The following is a 20,315-nucleotide window of genomic DNA, read 5'->3' on the forward strand; positions in this document are numbered from 1 at the left end:
CGAAATGTTGGAGTTTCGAGCCCATCTGGTGGTGGTGCGGCGCTTTTTTTTCTTTGGGCTGATAGCTTTGAAGATATGTTCTGATGGTTGTGAGAGTGGAGCAGGACTGTCTCCGTGGCGCACTTGGCCAGCGCGATCGGCTGTTAACCGAAACGTTGGAGTTTCGAGCCCTACCGGGAGTGGTGCGTTGCTTTTTTCTTTGCGCTGATAGCTTTGAAGAAATGTTCTGATGGTGGTGAGAGAGGAGCACGGCTGTCGCCGTGGCGCAATTGGCTAGCACGTTCGACTGTTAATCAAAAAATTGGAGTTTCGAGATCTCCCGAGAGTGGTGTGTTGCTTTTTTCTTTGCGCTGATAGCTTTGTAGATATGTTCTGATGGTGGTGAGAGTGGAGCACGACTTTCTCCGTGGCGCACTTGGCCAGCGCGATCGGCTGTTAACCGAAAGGTTGGAGTTTCGAGCCCATCCGGTGGTGGTGCGGCGCTTTTTTTTCTTCGGGCTGAAAGCTTTGAAGGTATGTTCTGATGGTGCTGAGAGTGGAGCAGGACTGTCTCCGTGGCGCAATTGGCTAGCGAGATCGGCTGTTAACCGAAAGGTTGGAGGTTCGAACCCACCCGGTGGTGGTGCGGCGCTTTTTTTTCTTTGCGCTGATAGCTTTGAAGATATGTTCTGATGGTGGTGAGCGTGGAACACGACTGTCTCAGTGGCGCAATGGGCTAGCGCGATCGGCTGTTAACAGAAAAGTTGGAGGTTCGAGCCCACCCGGTGGTGGTGCGGCGCTTTTTTTTTCTTTAGGCTGATAGTTTGAAGATATTTTCTGATGGTCGTGAGAGTAGAGCACGACTGTCTCCGTGGCACAATTGGCTGCCACGACCGGCTGTTAACCGAAAGGTTGGAGTTTCGAGCCCACCCCGTGGTGGGGCGGCGCTTTTTTTTCTTTGGGCTGATAGCTCTGAAGAAATGTTCTGACGGTGGTGAGAGTGGAGCACGACTGTCTCCGTGGCGCAATTGGCTAGCGCTATCGGCTGTTAACCGAAAGTTTGAGGTTCGAGCTCACCCTTTGGTGGTGCGGCGGTTGTTTTTCTTCGGTCTGAAAGCTTTGAAGTTATGTTCTGATGGTGGTGAGAGTGGAGCAGGACTGCGTTCGTGGCGCAATTGGCTAGCGCGATCGGCTGTTAACCGAAAGGTTAGAGGTTCGAACCCACCCGGTGGTGGTGCGGCGCTTTTTTTTCTTTGCGCTGATAGCTTTGAAGATATGTTGTGATGGTGGTGAGAGTGGAGCACGACTGTTTTCCTGGCGCAATGGGCTAGCGCGATCGGCTGTTAACTGAAAAGTTGGAGGTTCGAGCCCACCCGGTGTTGGTGCGGCGCTTTTTTTATCTTTAGGCTGATAGCTTTGAAGATATGTTCTGATGGTGGTGAGAGTACAGCACGACTGTCTCCGTGGCGCAATTGGCTGGCGCGACCGGCTGTTAACCGAAACGTCGGAGTTTCGAGCCCACCCTGTGGTGATGCGGCGCTTTTTTTTCTTTGGGCTGATAGCTCTGAAGAAATGTTCTGATGGTGGTGAGAGTGAAGCACGACTGTCTCTGTGGCGCAATTTGCTAGCGCGATCGGCTGTTAACCAAAGATTGGAGGTTCGAGCCTACCTGGTGGTGGTGCGGCGCTTTTTTTTCTTTAGGCTGATAGCTTTGAAGATATGTTCTGATGGTGATGAGAGTCGAGCAGGACTGTCTCCGTGGCGCAATTGGCTAGCGCGATCGGCTGTTAACCAAAAGGTTGGAGTTTCGAGCCCTCGCGGGAGTGGTGTGTTGTTTTTTTCTTTGCGCTGATAGCTTTGAAGATATGTTGTGATGGTGAAGAGAGTGGAGCACGACTGTCTCCGTGGCGCAATTGGCTAGCGCGATTGGCTGTTAACCGAATATAGGAGGTTCGAGCCTACCCGGTGGTGGGGCGGCGCTTTTTTTTCTTTAGGCTGATAGCTTTGAAGATATGTTCTGATGGTGGTGAGAGTGGAGCAGGACTGTCTCCGTGGCGCAATGGGCTAGCGCGATTAGCTGTTAACCGAAAGGTTGGAGGTTTGAGACCACCCGGGGACGGTGTGTCGCTTTTTTTTCTTTGCGCTGATAGCTTTGGAGAAATGTTCTGACGGTGGTGAGAGTGGAGCACGACTGTCTCCATGGCGCAATTGGCTAGCGTGATCGGCTGTTAACCAAAAGGTTGGAGTTTCGAGATCTCCCGGGAGTAGTGTGTTGCTTTTTTCTTTGCGCTGATAGCATTGTAGATATGTTCTGACGGTGGTGAGAGTGGAGCACGACTGTCTCCATGGCGCAATTGTCTAGCGCGATCGGGTGTTAACCGAAAAGTTGGAGGTTCGAGCCCACCCGGTGGTTGCTTGGCGCTTTTTTCTTTGCGCTGATAGCTTTGAAGATATGTTCTGATGGTGGTGAGAGTGGAGCACGACTGTCTCCGTGCCGCAATTGGCTAGCGCAATTTCCTGTTAACCGAAAGGTTGGAGGTTTCAGCCCACCCGGGGATGATGTGTCGCTTTTTTTTTCTTTGCGCTGATAGCTTTGGAGAAATATTTTGACGGTGGTGAGATTGGAGCACGTCTGTCACCATGGCGCAATTGGCTAGCACGTTAGGCTGTTACCCGAAAACTTGGAGGCTTGAGCCTTCCCGGGAGTGGTGTGTTGCTTTTTTCTTTGCGCTGATAGCTTTGAAGATATGTTCTGATGGTGGTGAGAGTGGAGCACGACTGTCTCCGTGGCGCAATTGGCTAGCGCGATCGGCTGTTAACCGAAAGGTTGGAGGTTCGAGCCTACCCGGTGGTGGTGCGGCGCTTTTTTTTATGGGCTGATAGCTCTGAAGAAATGTTCTGACGGTGGTGAGAGTGGAGCACGACTGTCTCCGTAGCACAATTGGCTAGCACGTTCGGGTGTTAACCGTAGAATTGGAGTTTCGAGCCCTCCCGGGAGTGGTGTGTTTCTTTTTTCTTTGCGCTGATAGCTTTGAAGATATGTTCTGATGGTGGTGAGAGTGGAGCACGACTGCCTCCGTGGCACAATTGGCTAGCGCGATCGGCTGTTAACTGAAAGGTTGAAGGTTCGAGCCCACCCGGTGGTGATGCGGCGCTTCTTTTTCATTGCGCTGTTGGCTTTGGAGAAATGTTCTGACGGTGGTGAGATTGGAGCACGAATGTCTCCGTGGCGCAATTGGATAGCACGTTCGGCTGTTAACCGAAAAATTGGAGGTTCGAGCCCACCCGGTGGTGCTGCGGCGCTTTTTTTTTCTTTAGGCTGATAGCTTTGAAGATATGTTCTGATGGTGGTGAGAGTAGAGCACGACTGTCTCTGAGGCGCAATTGGCTGGCGCGATCAGCTGTTAACCGAGAGGTTGGAGTTTCGAGCCCTCCCCGTGGGGGTGCGGCGCTTTTTTTTGTTTGGGCTGATAGCTCTGAAGAAATGTTCTGGCGGTGGTGATAGAGGAGCACGACTGTCTCCGTGGCGCAATTGGCTAGCACGTTCGGCTGTTAACCGAATATTTGAAGTTTCGAGCCCTCCCGGGAGTGGTGTGCCGCTTTTTTTGCGCTGATAGCTTTGAAAATATGTTCTGATGGTGGTGAGAGTGGAGCACGACTGTCTCCGTGGCGCAATTGTCTAGCGCGATGGGCTGTTAACCGAAAAGTTTGAGGCTCGAGCCCACCCGGTGGTGACGCGGTGCTATTTTTTCTTTGCGCTGATAGGTTTGGAGAAATGTTCTGACGATGGTGAGATTGGAGCACGACTGTCTCCGTGGCGCAATTGGCTAGCACGTTCGGCTGTTAACCGAAAAACTGAAGTTTCGAGCCCTCCCGTGAGTGGTTTGTTGCTTTTTTCTTTGCGCTGATAGCTTTGAAGATATTTTGTGATGGTGGTGAGAGTTGCGCACGACTGTCTCCGTGGCGCAATTGTCTAGCACGATCGGCTGTTAACCGAAAAGTTGGAGGTTCGAGCCCAACCGGTGGTGGCGCGGCGCTTTTTTTTTGCGCTGATAGCTTTGGAGAAATATTCTGACGGTGGTGAGATAGAAGCACGACTGTCTCCGTGGCACAATTGGCTAGCACGTTCGGCTGTTAACCGAAAAATTGAAGTTTCGAGCCCTCCCGGGAGTGGTGTGTCGCTTTTTCTTTGCGCTGATAGCTTTGAAGATATGTTCTGATGGTGGTGAGAGTGGAGCACGACTGTCTCTGTGGCGCAATTTGCTAGCGCGATCGACTGTTAACCGAAATATTGGAGGTTCGAGCCTACCTGGTGGTGGTGCGGCGCTTTTTTTTTCTTTAGGCTGATAGCTTTGAAGATATGTTCTGATGGTGATGAGAGTGGAGCAGGACTGTCTCCGTGGCGCAATTGGCTAGCGCGATTAGCTGTTAACCGAAAGGTTTGAGGTTTGAGACCACCCGGGGACGGTGTGTCGCTTTTTTTTTCTTTGCGCTGATAGCTTTGGAGAAATGTTCTGACGGTGGTGAGAGTGGAGCACGACTGTCTCCATGGCGCAATTGGCTAGCGTGATCGGCTGTTAACCAAAAGGTTCGAGTTTCGAGCCCTCCCGTGAGTGGTGTGTTTCTTTTTTCTTTGCGCTGATAGCTTTGGAGATATATTTTGACAATGGTGAGATTGGAGCACGAATGTCTCCATGGCGCAATTGGCTAGAACGTGAGGCTGTTAACCGAAAACTTGGAGGTTTGAGCCTTCCCGGGAGTGGTGTGTTGCTTTTTTTCTTTGCGCTGATAGCTTTGAAGATATGTTCTGATGGTGGTGAGAGTGGAGCACGACTGTCTCCGTGGCGCAATTGGCTAGCGCGATCGGCTGTTAACCGAAAGGTTGGAGATTCGAGCCCACCCGGTGGTGGTGCGGCGCTTTTTTTTGTTTAGGCTGATAACTTTGAAGAAATGTTCTGACGGCGGTGAGAGTGGAGCACGACTGTCTCCGTGGCGCAATTGGCTAGCACGTTTGGCTGTTAACCGAAAAATTGAAGTTTTGAGCCCTCCCGGGAGTGGTGTGTCGCTTTTTTCTTTGCGCTGATAGCTTTGAAGATATGTTCCACTCTAAGCCAAAAATGGCCAAAATGGGAGCAACGGCTGTTTTTACTCCTTCAGACCGACTGTTACTCTCCGAAAAGACCAAGCGGAACAAGATGGCCGACTTGTTCGAGAATGGGGGAGCAACTGTATTCACCTAAAGTTTGTAAGGGAGCAACGGAAGGAGGAACCGCTGTAAATGCTCTCGTCACGCAACGGTTACTCCCCGGCAGGACACCGCACACAAATATGCATGCCGCCCACATTGATATTCATGGGCCAGATTATTGTTGGTTCTGTGTGCCAAACTTCACCAAACCAAAACAGTGATTTATTTTAGCATCCGTAGATAATAAGATAGCAGCGCTGGCTGAACACAGAAGGCCTGAGAATACAGTACGGCAAATACCTAACACACGCAGCAGCAGAATGGAGAGTTGGCACGTCAAAGCGGACCGAACGCCGAAACACGTGCAAAACAACGATAAAAAAAGCCTAGACACGCCGTTCGTCCGCGAAGTAAGGGCGTCAAAGTCGATCAAGCACCGAAACACGTGCATAAGGAGCCCCCCCCCCCCCCGCCCAGATATATCGGAGAAGAAAAAAAAAAAAGCTGACCCAGACGCGCTTCTCATCAGCCATACACTTAGTAGCACGCTTCACCGTGTAGTTTGAGGGCAGAATGACAAATCTGCGCCATCTGCGCCCGCACGACAAGTGTGGCGCTAGCGTAGCAAACGATGTAAGTTACAAAGTAATTTTTATTCGGTGTTTATGTTGACTAGCACTAAATAAAAATTACACTCAACTTTTTATATTTATTTATGAGTTTTAATGTACCTCAGTTTTTTTTTATAATTGTATTAGGAGAACACACTGAAATTTTTGCGCTGACGCCTGTGCTGCCACTGCTCGACGTTTTTTTTTTTCGGCGCAACTAGGTTCGCGTTCGCACTACTTACTCATTTTCATATGGTCTGTGGTTGGCGAGCACATGGACGTGCTAGCTTGTGAGCGATGTTTTGATCGTGTGTGTGTGTCGCAGATTTGCGTTTCTACTTATTCGTGATGAAGGTTAGTGTATATTTATCTTTATTGAGCGCGAAGTAGTTGTGGATTTTGCTGCTGGGTGGAACAAACACATCGTAAACACGTCTTCAGCTATCTGCAAGCCTGTTCGCTCGTCGGACAAAGGACTGTGCATGCATCAGCGTGCAGGTGAGTGGCATTTCCAGCAACATTTAATGCGCTTACAATACATTGTTGAGTGGTTGCGCTATTGAAAGAGAAATGATTTGCTCTTATTCACCGTATCCATTGCTAGCCTAATCGGACTAAATTACCTCTATTACCGCCTGCATACCCTCTTGCTTCCCCTGTCACCACTGCAGTGCCAGTGTACTTTTGCAGTTAAAAGTTCATTTCCGCAACACTACCTCGCTTGAAAAAACATTGGGGCGGGGTTGTAGCTGCATTCATACTGGCACTTTTCTACCATTGGCTTTATGTAATGTTAACGGCTGAGTGTTGGGGCCTTGGGCCGCATTTTTTAGAGATGTAAAGTGTATGTAAATCAGTAAGTGAACAAATCATTGTCGCATCACTTCACTGGCATAGCCAGGTGGTTGCGCACAGAATTTTTTTAGGCCGGGCGTAGGGAGCCCAAATTGACGACCATATTCGCTTGCCCGGCCTATTCAGATAAGCGGACCCCCCCCCCCCCTCCCCGCACGCCTAAAAAAAAAAAATCTGCCCACATCACTGCGTCACTTGCTTCACCTCTGCGCTGAACGTACTATTTTATAAGCGCACCATCAAGCGAGCAGTTTACATATTGACAGAACAATTGGAGGAGGAATGACCCAAATTTTCAGATTTCTTTAGTGATGCAAAACCTTAGCAAAACTGAATATTGTAAAAGACAATCATAAATGCTGTATGTTCTCGTTAGCGCTGTCATTATTCTGCATCATGAAATCTTTATGCGCTGTGAAAACTTGGCATGCCGTTGAAGTCACATATCGACGTTAATACCAATCGACGAAAATTTCGACAACCTCAATAACGCCGTTTGGGATTTGCCGCATGCACATAATTAGGCTGATTCCCACTTGGCTGTTCTTAACCTGACTTCACTGCTACCAAATGAAACAATATTTGACGCATGTCTTTTACTTTTTTTTCAGGGATATGACACAAAGTTTGGTTATACTGCAGATAAAGATGCTCCCAACGATGCTAAAGTACAGAAAGCAAGTGAATTTTGGTAAGTGCAGACTTTTTGTACTACGTATATGAAAGCATCGCTTTTTAGGGGCAAACTGTGCATGTGTTGGCCAGAGAATAGTTCATTATGCCACATGGTTACACTGGCACTGACAATTCGACATGGCTCCGCTGGCCCGTGTGTGTGCTCACACTGTTACCGTTAAGATAAAAAGTTTGTTTTCATTGCAGGGATTGCTGTTTGTACTAAAAAGCCAACTGCCAAGATTTGTTTACGCTGGTACTCCTAAAGGTATGCTTTCCCTATTTACATGGATTTCGGCTTGCACAAAGCATAACACTTGGGCCTAGATTCACAAAGCTGTGCATGCGCAGGCCTTCATAACAGCGTTTCTTGACTTGCCTTTACCCTGTTTTCTGCAGATGTTTCGTGGGTTTAAAAGTGCCACAGCATGTTGACCTCCCCCACTCTGAAATATTCGCGTTCAAAGTTCCGCAAGAGTGGGCTTAACTTTCTTGTGCACCTCTTTGCTAGTCCAAGATACTGAAGTGTTATGCTCTTACTAGAGGTGGCAGTGTTTCTAATGTTTGTATTTCCATCACATTGACCAAGTATGCGATCTTGGCTTGACTGGTAGCACATCCTCAACAAATGTATTTGTGGCACATGTAGAAGGCAGTACAAAATAAAGAGGCAGACATTCCCACCGGGAGCTAACTTCTAATAATGATTTTTTTTTTTTTGGAAACCATGGTGTGCTTATTCCAATTTGTCTAACAAGCAGTAACCTGTTTGGCTGTGAACCAACAAGACGTTGAACTAATAAAAGCTTCACATCTTGTTGCTCTCAAATATATATGTATTGGCAAGCTATCTGCGACACTGTCAAACAAAGAATCAGAATATCTGTGCATGCCTTAAGATATATTGCTTCGTTTACATATCTCGTGGCTGTGACTCGTCAACCGAGTGAACAAATGCACCCTAGTTTTCTAAATTTAAAGCATTTTTTGAAGGTAGCACGTTCGACATTTATTTGTCTATAGTTTTGTCCAGCCGTTTGCGTCAAGTACAAAGAAATATACTGAAGATTATCATGTAGCCTCTGCAAATGGTTGCTTTCAAGCAGGCTTCGCATGCTTGGCTTGTGCCTACAGGTATTGCACAATTCAAGACGCAGCAGCGTATGATAGAACAGTAGAATCGAGAGCAACTATGTGCACGAGCTAAATAAGCATTTTAACATGAGCGGACAGTACGTGTTATTTGCCACACACATGACCTCATTTAGAATGCCCATTGGTGAATGGGCTCATAGAAATGTCACTCAGCTGTGTATAGGAAACAAGTTAACTGAACCTAAGGGTATCTTTAACTGCTACAAATATGCCTTGTTGAGGTGCTGCACATTTTCTTCCAGAGTATTGCTGTCTGAGACATCATGTGAAGAGCGTCTACCACATCAGCATTTATATGGCTTGCCAAGTAACGTTTGGCCGAACCTTCCTTTTTTTCACATTTCGTTTTGCAGTAGACATCCTAGAATGTAAGCGCTGCTGCAGTGTGTGTGACTCATTGTTATGAATTGATTCTGGCATGTTTAACCTCACACTTCTATTTTTTTTTCTTGCAGCAATGAGATGCTTCACATATGCCTGCGGTGACGTACTGCTGCGCTAGCCTGATGGAAACACCAGCTGCGAAACTTGAATTCTTCAGAATTGGAGAAGTTGCCCTTCTCTCACCAATGATGACAAAGACTGCCCTATGCTAGAAATTCAAGATTGTTTTTCCACGGATGACGCAGAAAACCTTTGATGTATTATGCTGTTTGTTTAGTGCTGGCTGTGGTGTGGCGAAGTCTACTTTTACGTGTGGTCACACGTCGCCTCATAAAAAGAACAATAAAGCATTTATTTTCCTTTCAATATTGTCCACTTTTTGTGTTAGAAGCACCCAAGCAGTGCTCTTCCAAGGAGCTCTCGCCATGTGTTAAGCGTGTGACAAGCATACTCGAGATAAATACTCATTTCCCCGAATGAGTAACTGGAAGCATGTGCAGTTGGTTTTCAGAGAGTAACTGCGAATACGTGGGAGGAACGGTGAAGAGTAACTGTTGCTCTTAGAAGAGCAACTGGTGGGAGTAATGGTTGGTCGGCAGGGAGCAACTGGTGGGAGTAACTGTTGGTCTGCAGGGAGGAACTGGAGGGAGTAACTGTTCATCCCCCAAAGGAGGAACTGAAAGGAGAGCAACGGTTCCTCCCTCTGCAGTTACTCCTTTTAGGAGAGTAATGGGAGTGGCAATGCAATTGCTCCCTGAAAGGAGCAACCCCTATACCCCTGTTGCTCCGTTTTGGCTTAGAGTGTCTGATGGTGGTGAGAGTGGAGCAGGACTGTCTCTGTGGCGCAATTGGCTAGCGCGATTAGCTGTTAACCGAAAGGTTGGAGGTTTGAGCCCACCCGGGGATGGTGTGTCGCTTTTTTTTCTTTGCGCTGATAGCTTTAGAGAAATGTTCTTACGGTGGTGAGAATGGAGCACGACTGTCTTCATGGCGCAATTGGCTAGCACGTTCGGCTGTTAATCAAAAAATTGGAGTTTCGAGATCTCCCGGGAGTGGTGTGTTGCTTTTTTCTTTGCGCTGATAGCTTTGTAGATACGTTCTGACGGTGGTGAGAGTGGAGCACGACTGTCTCCATGGCGCAATTGTCTAGCGCGATCGGCTGTTAACCGAAAAGTTGGAGGTTCGAGCCCACCCGGTGGTGGCGTGGCCCTTTTTTCTTTGCGCTGATAGCTTTGAAGATATGTTCTGATGGTGGTGAGAGTGGAGCACGACTGTCTCCGTGGCGCAATTGGCTAGCGCGATTAGCTGTTAACCGAAAGGTTGGAGGTTTGAGACCACCCGGGGACGGTGTGTCGCTTTTTTTTCTTTGCGCTGATAGCTTTGGAGAAATGTTCTGACGGTGGTGAGAGTGGAGCACGACTGTCTCCATGGCGCAATTGGCTAGCGTGATCGGCTGTTAACCAAAAGGTTGGAGTTTCGAGATCTCCCGGGAGTAGTGTGTTGCTTTTTTCTTTGCGCTGATAGCTTTGTAGATATGTTCTGACGGTGGTGAGAGTGGAGCACGACTGTCTCCATGGCCCAATTGTCTAGCGCGATCGGCTGTTAACCGAAAAGTTGGAGGTTCGAGCCCACCCGGTGGTTGCTTGGCGCTTTTTTCTTTGCGCTGATAGCTTTGAAGATATGTTCTGATGGTGGTGAGAGTGGAGCACGACTGTCTCCGTGCCGCAATTGGCTAGCGCAATTAGCTGTTAACCGAAAGGTTGGAGGTTTGAGCCCACCCGGGGATGATGTGTCGCTTTTTTTTCTTTGCGCTGATAGCTTTGGAGAAATATTTTGACGGTAGTGAGATTGGAGCACGTCTGTCTCCATGGCGCAATTGGCTAGCACGTTAGGCTGTTAACCGAAAACTTGGAGGCTTGAGCCTTCCCGGGAGTGGTGTGTTGCTTTTTTCTTTGCGCTTATAGCTTTGAAGATATGTTCTGATGGTGGTGAGAGTGGAGCACGACTGTCTCCGTGGCGCAATTGGCTAGCGCGATCGGCTGTTAACCGAAAGGTTAGAGGTTCGAGCCTACCCGGTGGTGGTGCGGCGCTTTTTTTTCTATGGGCTGATAGCTCTGAAGAAATGTTCTGACGGTGGTGAGAGTGGAGCACGACTGTCTCCGTAGCAAAATTGGCTAGCACGTTCGGCTGTTAACCGTAGAATTGGAGTTTCGAGCCCTCCCGGGAGTGGTGTGTTTCTTTTTTCTTTGCGCTGATGGCTTTGAAGATATGTTCTGATGGTGGTGAGAGTGGAGCACGACTGTCTCCGTGGCACAATTGGCTAGCGCGATCGGCTGTTAACTGAAAGGTTGAAGGTTCGAGCCCACCCGGTGGTGATGCGGCGCTTCTTTTTCATTGCGCTGTTGGCTTTGGAGAAATGTTCTGACGGTGGTGAGATTGGAGCACGACTGTCTCCGTGGCGCAATTCGATAGCACGTTCGGCTGTTAACCGAAAAATTGGAGTTCCGAGCCCTCCCGGGAGTGGTGTGTTGCTTTTTTTTTCTTCGGGCTGAAAGCTTTGAAGATATGTTCTGATGGTGGTGAGAGTGGAGCAGGACCGTCTCCGTGGCGCAATTGGCTAGCGCGATCGGCTGTTAACCGAAAGGTTGGAGGTTCGAGCCCACCCGGTGGTGGTGCGGCGCTTTTTTTTCTTTGCGCTGATAGCTTTGAATATATGTTCTGATGGTGGTGAGAGTGGAGCACGACTGTCTCCGTGGCGCAATGGGCTAGCGCGATCGGCTGTTAACCGAAAAGTTGGAGGTTCGAGCCCACCCGGTGGTGCTGCGGCGCTTTTTTTTTCTTTAGGCTGATAGCTTTGAAGATATGTTCTGATGGTGGTGAGAGTAGAGCACGACTGTCTCTGTGGCGCAATTGGCTGGCGCGATCAGCTGTTAACCGAGAGGTTGGAGTTTCGAGCCCTCCCCGTGGGGGTGCGGCGCTTTTTTTTGTTTGGGCTGATAGCTCTGAAGAAATGTTCTGGCGGTGGTGATAGAGGAGCACGACTGTCTCCGTGGCGCAATTGGCTAGCACGTTCGGCTGTTAACCGAATATTTGAAGTTTCGAGCCCTCCCGGGAGTGGTGTGCCGCTTTTTTTGCGCTGATAGCTTTGAAAATATGTTCTGATGGTGGTGAGAGTGGAGCACGACTGTCTCCGTGGCGCAATTGTCTAGCGCGATGGGCTGTTAACCGAAAAGTTTGAGGCTCGAGCCCACCCGGTGGTGACGCGGTGCTATTTTTTCTTTGCGCTGATAGGTTTGGAGAAATGTTCTGACGATGGTGAGATTGGAGCACGACTGTCTCCGTGGCGCAATTGGCTAGCACGTTCGGCTGTTAACCGAAAAACTGAAGTTTCGAGCCCTCCCGTGAGTGGTTTGTTGCTTTTTTCTTTGCGCTGATAGCTTTGAAGATATTTTGTGATGGTGGTGAGAGTTGCGCACGACTGTCTCCGTGGCGCAATTGTCTAGCACGATCGGCTGTTAACCGAAAAGTTGGAGGTTCGAGCCCAACCAGTGGTGGCGCGGCGCTTTTTTTCTTTGCGCTGATAGCTTTGGAGAAATATTCTGACGGTGGTGAGATAGAAGCACGACTGTCTCCGTGGCACAATTGGCTAGCACGTTCGGCTGTTAACCGAAAAATTGAAGTTTCGAGCCCTCCCGGGAGTGGTGTGTCGCTTTTTCTTTGCGCTGATAGCTTTGAAGATATGTTCTGATGGTGGTGAGAGTGGAGCACGACTGTCTCTGTGGCGCAATTTGCTAGCGCGATCGGCTGTTAACCGAAATATTGGAGGTTCGAGCCAACCTGGTGGTGGTGCGGCGCTTTTTTTTCTTTAGGCTGATAGCTTTGAAGATATGTTCTGATGGTGATGAGAGTGGAGCAGGACTGTCTCCGTGGCGCAATTGGCTAGCGCGATTAGCTGTTAACCGAAAGGTTGGAGGTTTGAGACCACCCGGGGACGGTGTGTCGCTTTTTTTTTCTTTGCGCTGATAGCTTTGGAGAAATGTTCTGACGGTGGTGAGAGTGGAGCACGACTGTCTCCATGGCGCAATTGGCTAGCGTGATCGGCTGTTAACCAAAAGGTTCGAGTTTCGAGCCCTCCCGTGAGTGGTGTGTTTCTTTTTTCTTTGCGCTGATAGCTTTGGAGATATATTTTGACAATGGTGAGATTGGAGCACGAATGTCTCCATGGCGCAATTGGCTAGCACGTGAGGCTGTTAACCGAAAACTTGGAGGTTTGAGCCTTCCCGGGAGTGGTGTGTTGCTTTTTTTCTTTGCGCTGATAGCTTTGAAGATATGTTCTGATGGTGGTGAGAGTGGAGCACGACTGTCTCCGTGGCGCAATTGGCTAGCGCGATCGGCTGTTAACCGAAAGGTTGGAGATTCGAGCCCACCCGGTGGTGGTGCGGCGCTTTTTTTTGTTTAGGCTGATAACTCTGAAGAAATGTTCTGACGGCGGTGAGAGTGGAGCACGACTGTCTCCGTAGCGCAATTGGCTAGCACGTTCGGCTGTTAATCAAAACATTGGAGTTTCGAGATCTCCCGGGAGTGGTGTGTTGCTTTTTTCTTTGCGCTGATAGCTTTGTAGATATGTTCTGACGGTGGTGAGAGTGGAGCACGACTGTCTCCATGGCGCAATTGTCTAGCGCGATCGGCTGTTAACCGAGAAGTTGGAGGTTCGAGCCCACCCGGTGGTGGCGTGGCCCTTTTTTCTTTGCGCTGATAGCTTTGAAGATATGTTCTGATGGTGGTGAGAGTGGAGCACGACTGTCTCCGTGGCGCAATTGGCTAGCGCGATTAGCTGTTAACCGAAAGGTTGGAGGTTTGAGACCACCCGGGGACGGTGTGTCGCTTTTTTTTCTTTGCGCTGATAGCTTTGGAGAAATGTTCTGACGGTGGTGAGAGTGGAGCACGACTGTCTTCATGGCGCAATTGGCTAGCGTGATCGGCTGTTAACCAAAAGGTTGGAGTTTCGAGATCTCCCGGGAGTAGTGTGTTGCTTTTTTCTTTGCGCTGATAGCTTTGTAGATATGTTCTGACGGTGGTGAGAGTGGAGCACGACTGTCTCCATGGCCCAATTGTCTAGCGCGATCGGCTGTTAACCGAAAAGTTGGAGGTTCGAGCCCACCCGGTGGTTGCTTGGCGCTTTTTTCTTTGCGCTGATAGCTTTGAAGATATGTTCTGATGGTGGTGAGAGTGGAGCACGACTGTCTCCGTGCCGCAATTGGCTAGCGCAATTAGCTGTTAACCGAAAGGTTGGAGGTTTGAGCCCACCCGGGGATGATGTGTCGCTTTTTTTTTCTTTGCGCTGATAGCTTTGGAGAAATATTTTGACGGTGGTGAGATTGGAGCACGTCAGTCTCCATGGCGCAATTGGCTAGCACGTTAGGCTGTTAACCGAAAACTTGGAGGCTTGAGCCTTCCCGGGAGCGGTGTGTTGCTTTTTTCTTTGCGCTGATAGCTTTGAAGATATGTTCTGATGGTGGTGAGAGTGGAGCACGACTGTCTCCGTGGCGCAATTGGCTAGCGCGATCGGCTGTTAACCGAAAGGTTAGAGGTTCGAGCCTACCCGGTGGTGGTGCGGCGCTTTTTTTTCTATGGGCTGATAGCTCTGAAGAAATGTTCTGACGGTGGTGAGAGTGGAGCACGACTGTCTCCGTAGCACAATTGGCTAGCACGTTCGGCTGTTAACCGTAGAATTGGAGTTTCGAGCCCTCCCGGGAGTGGTGTGTTTCTTTTTTCTTTGCGCTGATAGCTTTGAAGATATGTTCTGATGGTGGTGAGAGTGGAGCACGACTGTCTCCGTGGCACAATTGGCTAGCGCGATCGGCTGTTAACTGAAAGGTTGAAGGTTCGAGCCCACCCGGTGGTGATGCGGCGCTTCTTTTTCATTGCGCTGTTGGCTTTGGAGAAATGTTCTGACGGTGGTGAGATTGGAGCACGACTGTCTCCGTGGCGCAATTGGATAGCACGTTCGGCTGTTAACCGAAAAATTGGAGTTCCGAGCCCTCCCGGGAGTGGTGTGTTGCTTTTTTTTTCTTCGGGCTGAAAGCTTTGAAGATATGTTCTGATGGTGGTGAGAGTGGAGCAGGACCGTCTCCGTGGCGCAATTGGCTAGCGCGATCGGCTGTTAACCGAAAGGTTGGAGGTTCGAGCCCACCCGGTGGTGGTGCGGCGCTTTTTTTTCTTTGCGCTGATAGCTTTGAATATATGTTCTGATGGTGGTGAGAGTGGAGCACGACTGTCTCCGTGGCGCAATGGGCTAGCGCGATCGGCTGTTAACCGAAAAGTTGGAGGTTCGAGCCCACCCGGTGGTGCTGCGGCGCTTTTTTTTTCTTTAGGCTGATAGCTTTGAAGATATGTTCTGATGGTGGTGAGAGTAGAGCACGACTGTCTCTGTGGCGCAATTGGCTGGCGCGATCAGCTGTTAACCGAGAGGTTGGAGTTTCGAGCCCTCCCCGTGGGGGTGCGGCGCTTTTTTTTGTTTGGGCTGATAGCTCTGAAGAAATGTTCTGGCGGTGGTGATAGAGGAGCACGACTGTCTCCGTGGCGCAATTGGCTAGCACGTTCGGCTGTTAACCGAATATTTGAAGTTTCGAGCCCTCCCGGGAGTGGTGTGCCGCTTTTTTTGCGCTGATAGCTTTGAAAATATGTTCTGATGGTGGTGAGAGTGGAGCACGACTGTCTCCGTGGCGCAATTGTCTAGCGCGATGGGCTGTTAACCGAAAAGTTTGAGGCTCGAGCCCACCCGGTGGTGACGCGGTGCTATTTTTTCTTTGCGCTGATAGGTTTGGAGAAATGTTCTGACGATGGTGAGATTGGAGCACGACTGTCTCCGTGGCGCAATTGGCTAGCACGTTCGGCTGTTAACCGAAAAACTGATGTTTCGAGCCCTCCCGTGAGTGGTTTGTTGCTTTTTTCTTTGCGCTGATAGCTTTGAAGGTATTTTGTGATGGTGGTGAGAGTTGCGCACGACTGTCTCCGTGGCGCAATTGTCTAGCACGATCGGCTGTTAACCGAAAAGTTGGAGGTTCGAGCCCAACCGGTGGTGGCGCGGCGCTTTTCTTCTTTGCGCTGATAGCTTTGGAGAAATATTCTGACGGTGGTGAGATAGAAGCACGACTGTCTCCGTGGCACAATTGGCTAGCACGTTCGGCTGTTAACCGAAAAATTGAAGTTTCGAGCCCTCCCGGGAGTGGTGTGTCGCTTTTTCTTTGCGCTGATAGCTTTGAAGATATGTTCTGATGGTGGTGAGAGTGGAGCACGACTGTCTCTGTGGCGCAATTTGCTAGCGCGATCGGCTGTTAACCGAAATATTGGAGGTTCGAGCCTACCTGGTGGTGGTGCGGCGCTTTTTTTTTCTTTAGGCTGATAGCTTTGAAGATATGTTCTGATGGTGATGAGAGTGGAGCAGGACTGTCTCCGTGGCGCAATTGGCTAGCGCGATTAGCTGTTAACCGAAAGGTTGGAGGTTTGAGACCACCCGGGGACGGTGTGTCGCTTTTTTTTTCTTTGCGCTGATAGCTTTGGAGAAATGTTCTGACGGTGGTGAGAGTGGAGCACGACTGTCTCCATGGCGCAATTGGCTAGCGTGATCGGCTGTTAACCAAAAGGTTCGAGTTTCGAGCCCTCCCGTGGGTGGTGTGTTTCTTTTTTCTTTGCGCTGATAGCTTTGGAGATATATTTTGACAATGGTGAGATTGGAGCACGAATGTCTCCATGGCGCAATTGGCTAGCACGTGAGGCTGTTAACCGAAAACTTGGAGGTTTGAGCCTTCCCGGGAGTGGTGTGTTGCTTTTTTTCTTTGCGCTGATAGCTTTGAAGATATGTTCTGATGGTGGTGAGAGTGGAGCACGACTGTCTCCGTGGCGCAATTGGCTAGCGCGATCGGCTGTTAACCGAAAGGTTGTAGATTCGAGCCCACCCGGTGATGGTGCGGCGCTTTTTTTTTGTTTAGGCTGATAACTCTGAAGAAATGTTCTGACGGCGGTGAGAGTGGAGCACGACTGTCTCCGTAGCGCAATTGGCTAGCACGTTTGGCTGTTAACCGAAAAATTGAAGTTTTGAGCCCTCCCGGGAGTGGTGTGTCGCTTTTTTCTTTGCGCTGATAGCTTTGAAGAAATGTTCTGATGGTGGTGAGAGTGGAGCAGGACTGTCTCTGTGGCGCAATTGGCTAGCGCGATTAGCTGTTAACCGAAAGGTTGGAGGTTTGAGCCCACCCGGGGATGGTGTGTCGCTTTTTTTTCTTTGCGCTGATAGCTTTAGAGAAATGTTCTGATGGTGGTGAGAGTGGAGCACGACTGTCTCCGTGGCGCAATTGGCTAGCGCGATTAGCTGTTAACCGAAAGGTTGGAGGTTTGAGACCACCCGGGGACGGTGTTTCGCTTTTTTTTCTTTGCGCTGATAGCTTTGGAGAAATGTTCTGACGGTGGTGAGAGTGGAGCATGACTGTCTCCATGGCGCAATTGGCTAGCGTGATCGGCTGTTAACCAAAAGGTTGGAGTTTCGAGATCTCCCGGGAGTAGTGTGTTGCTTTTTTCTTTGCGCTGATAGCTTTGTAGATATGTTCTGACGGTGGTGAGAGTGGAGCACGACTGTCTCCATGGCCCAATTGTCTAGCGCGATCGGCTGTTAACCGAAAAGTTGGAGGTTCGAGCCCACCCGGTGGTTGCTTGGCGCTTTTTTCTTTGCGCTGATAGCTTTGAAGATATGTTCTGATGGTGGTGAGAGTGGAGCACGACTGTCTCCGTGCCGCAATTGGCTAGCGCAATTAGCTGTTAACCGAGAGGTTGGAGGTTTGAGCCCACCCGGGGATGATGTGTCGCTTTTTTTTTCTTTGCGCTGATAGCTTTGGAGAAATATTTTGACGGTGGTGAGATTGGAGCACGTCTGTCTCCATGGCGCAATTGGCTAGCACGTTAGGCTGTTAACCAAAAACTTGGAGGCTTGAGCCTTCCCGGGAGTGGTGTGTTGCTTTTTTCTTTGCGCTGATAGCTTTCAAGATATGTTCTGATGGTGGTGAGAGTGGAGCACGACTGTCTCCGTGGCGCAATTGGCTAGCGCGATCGGCTGTTAACCGAAAGGTTAGAGGTTCGAGCCTACCCGGTGGTGGTGCGGCGCTTTTTTTTCTATGGGCTGATAGCTCTGAAGAAATGTTCTGACGGTGGTGAGAGTGCAGCACGACTGTCTCCGTAGCACAATTGGCTAGCACGTTCGGCTGTTAACCGTAGAATTGGAGTTTCGAGCCCTCCCGGGAGTGGTGTGTTTCTTTTTTCTTTGCGCTGATAGCTTTGAAGATATGTTCTGATGGTGGTGAGAGTGGAGCACGACTGTCTCCGTGGCACAATTGGCTAGCGCGATCGGCTGTTAACTGAAAGGTTGAAGGTTCGAGCCCACCCGGTGGTGATGCGGCGCTTCTTTTTCATTGCGCTGTTGGCTTTGGAGAAATGTTCTGACGGTGGTGAGATTGGAGCACGACTGTCTCCGTGGCGCAATTGGATAGCACGTTCGGCTGTTAACCGAAAAATTGGAGTTCCGAGCCCTCCCGGGAGTGGTGTGTTGCTTTTTTTTTCTTCGGGCTGAAAGCTTTGAAGATATGTTCTGATGGTGGTGAGAGTGGAGCAGGACCGTCTCCGTGGCGCAATTGGCTAGCGCGATCGGCTGTTAACCGAAAGGTTGGAGGTTCGAGCCCACCCGGTGGTGGTGCGGCGCTTTTTTTTCTTTGCGCTGATAGCTTTGAATATATGTTCTGATGGTGGTGAGAGTGGAGCACGACTGTCTCCGTGGCGCAATGGGCTAGCGCGATCGGCTGTTAACCGAAAAGTTGGAGGTTCGAGCCCACCCGGTGGTGCTGCGGCGCTTTTTTTTTTCTTTAGGCTGATAGCTTTGAAGATATGTTCTGATGGTGGTGAGATTAGAGCACGACTGTCTCTGTGGCGCAATTGGCTGGCGCGATCAGCTGTTAACCGAGAGGTTGGAGTTTCGAGCCCTCCCCGTGGGGGTGCGGCGCTTTTTTTTGTTTGGGCTGATAGCTCTGAAGAAATGTTCTGGCGGTGGTGATAGAGGAGCACGACTGTCTCCGTGGCGCAATTGGCTAGCACGTTCGGCTGTTAACCGAATATTTGAAGTTTCGAGCCCTCCCGGGAGTGGTGTGCCGCTTTTTTTGCGCTGATAGCTTTGAAAATATGTTCTGATGGTGGTGAGAGTGGAGCACGACTGTCTCCGTGGCGCAATTGTCTAGCGCGATGGGCTGTTAACCGAAAAGTTTGAGGCTCGAGCCCACCCGGTGGTGACGCGGTGCTATTTTTTCTTTGCGCTGATAGGTTTGGAGAAATGTTCTGACGATGGTGAGATTGGAGCACGACTGTCTCCGTGGCGCAATTGGCTAGCACGTTCGGCTGTTAACCGAAAAACTGATGTTTCGAGCCCTCCCGTGAGTGGTTTGTTGCTTTTTTCTTTGCGCTGATAGCTTTGAAGGTATTTTGTGATGGTGGTGAGAGTTGCGCACGACTGTCTCCGTGGCGCAATTGTCTAGCACGATCGGCTGTTAACCGAAAAGTTGGAGGTTCGAGCCCAACCGGTGGTGGCGCGGCGCTTTTCTTCTTTGCGCTGATAGCTTTGGAGAAATATTCTGACGGTGGTGAGATAGAAGCACGACTGTCTCCGTGGCACAATTGGCTAGCACGTTCGGCTGTTAACCGAAAAATTGAAGTTTCGAGCCCTCCCGGGAGTGGTGTGTCGCTTTTTCTTTGCGCTGATAGCTTTGAAGATATGTTCTGATGGTGGTGAGAGTGGAGCACGACTGTCTCTGTGGCGCAATTTGCTAGCGCGATCGGCTGTTAACCGAAATATTGGAGGTTCGAGCCTACCTGGTGGTGGTGCGGCGCTTTTTTTTTCTTTAGGCTGATAGCTTTGAAGATATGTTCTGATGGTGATGAGAGTGGAGCAGGACTGTCTCCGTGGCGCAATTGGCTAGCGCGATTAGCTGTTAACCGAAAGGTTGGAGGTTTGAGACCACCCGGGGACGGTGTGTCGCTTTTTTTTTCTTTGCGCTGATAGCTTTGGAGAAATGTTCTGACGGTGGTGAGAGTGGAGCACGACTGTCTCCATGGCGCAATTGGCTAGCGTGATCGGCTGTTAACCAAAAGGTTCGAGTTTCGAGCCCTCCCGTGGGTGGTGTGTTTCTTTTTTCTTTGCGCTGATAGCTTTGGAGATATATTTTGACAATGGTGAGAGTGGAGCACGACTGTCTCCGTAGCGCAATTGGCTAGCACGTTTGGCTGTTAACCGAAAAATTTAAGTTTTGAGCCCTCCCGGGAGTGGTGTGTCGCTTTTTTCTTTGCGCTGATAGCTTTGAAGAAATGTTCTGATGGTGGTGAGAGTGGAGCAGGACTGTCTCTGTGGCGCAATTGGCTAGCGCGATTAGCTGTTAACC

At 49.7% G+C, this 20,315-nt stretch overlaps 1 long non-coding RNA gene across 1 annotated transcript; it reads left to right on the top strand.

Moving 5' to 3' along the window:
• The first annotated feature begins 5,656 nt into the window (after positions 1–5,656).
• Positions 5,657–8,957, top strand: LOC142791135 (uncharacterized). The gene is made up of 3 exons (XR_012890026.1): positions 5,657–6,276; positions 7,245–7,324; positions 8,919–8,957. It is a non-coding gene; the product is annotated as an uncharacterized LOC142791135 (long non-coding RNA).
• The last annotated feature ends 11,358 nt before the right edge of the window (positions 8,958–20,315 follow it).

This window comes from Rhipicephalus microplus, unplaced genomic scaffold (assembly GCF_043290135.1).
Source record: "Rhipicephalus microplus isolate Deutch F79 unplaced genomic scaffold, USDA_Rmic scaffold_142, whole genome shotgun sequence".
Classification (NCBI taxonomy): Eukaryota; Metazoa; Arthropoda; class Arachnida; order Ixodida; family Ixodidae; genus Rhipicephalus; species Rhipicephalus microplus.